At 43.3% G+C, this 1,245-nt stretch overlaps 1 pseudogene across 1 annotated transcript; it reads right to left on the bottom strand.

Moving 5' to 3' along the window:
- Positions 1–201: 201 nt before the first annotated feature.
- LOC308239915 (bis(5'-nucleosyl)-tetraphosphatase [asymmetrical]-like) lies at positions 202–950 on the bottom strand (annotated as a pseudogene). The gene is made up of 2 exons: positions 770–950; positions 202–453 (listed from the first exon to the last, which is right to left on the bottom strand). The product of its transcript is annotated as a bis(5'-nucleosyl)-tetraphosphatase [asymmetrical]-like (transcript).
- Positions 951–1,245: the final 295 nt, after the last annotated feature.

Here is a 1,245-nt window from a genome sequence, read left to right as displayed (position 1 = left end):
ACAAGGATGTCGTTTTTTAACTCCTCCTTTGCCTTCTTTACCGCCCAGCTAAGATTTTTATTTGCTCCCCTCTTACTAACCTATCTGCTCTTTGCAATGATGAGCCAAAGACCAGCACAACCTTCCCCGGAGCTGAAGATAGATTCATCTCAGACGGCCCTCAAGGATCCTACTGAGGTGAATGATTCTGTTCCAGTCAGCTCAGGCCACTGTGGAGCAGAAAAACTGGTGTCCTTGGAGCACAGCCTTTATCTCTTTGAATTGTACCAATCGTCAGGCCTTATCCAGCCCCAGCCAGCAGTAAGCTTGGGAGAGGTGAATCTCCACGTCATAGTCCTTCACCTCTGCCAACCAGTAGATGACTGTTTTAGGCTTCTCCCTGGCCACATAATTGAGCTCCCTTCTTAACCCCCCAATCATGGTCAGCTGGCTTGCATTTAGGCCTGCTTCCTCCTAAGTCAGTGGTTCTCAACCTTCCTAATGCCGCGACCCTTTAATACAGTTCCTCATGTTGTGGTGACCCCCAACCATAAAATTATTTTCGTTGCTACTTCATAACTGTAATTTTGCTACTGTTATGAATCGTAATGTAAATATCTGTGTTTTCCGATGGTCTTAGGGAAAACACAGATATTTACATTATGATTCATAACAGTAGCAAAATTACAGTTATGAAGTAGCAACAAAAATAATTTTATGGTTGGGGGTCACCACAACATGAGGAACTGTATTAAAGGGTCGCGGCATTAGGAAGGTTGAGAACCACTGTCCTAAGTCTTCCACAGGGTTGTTTCCAATTCATTTTCTCCTGGTTCCACATGGCTTTTAGGAGGACTCCAGTGATGAATTCCATCTGATGCTTGCAGCAGTAGAAACTCAACTGCAATATTGTTCATCTTGGGAATGAGGAATCTTCGGAAGATGATCAAGCCACATGCTCTCAGGGCCATGATCTGTTTGAGAACCCAAGCAGAGGGAGGAAGGAGGCCTTTGTGATTTATTTAATATTAAATCATTAGACTTAATAACCATATTTCATAGCAAGTTCATTCCATAATTCAGCCAAAGGCCAGCCCTACATATGAATAGGACCACTTGTATGATGTACTTGTCAATACACGGAATAGCCTTCCCCAAAAGATCTCCCCCACCTATTGGCCAGTTGCCCATAATCTGTGTTCTGATAATCTATTGCAATGTAACAAATCACCCCAAACATAGTGGCTTAAAACAACATGGATCCTG

Source organism: Plecotus auritus, assembly GCF_963455305.1.
Source record: "Plecotus auritus genome assembly, chromosome: X".
In the NCBI taxonomy this organism is placed as follows: domain Eukaryota; kingdom Metazoa; phylum Chordata; class Mammalia; order Chiroptera; family Vespertilionidae; genus Plecotus; species Plecotus auritus.
Note: the sequence above shows the minus strand (reverse complement) of the source record. Positions and strands in the feature narration are given on the sequence as shown.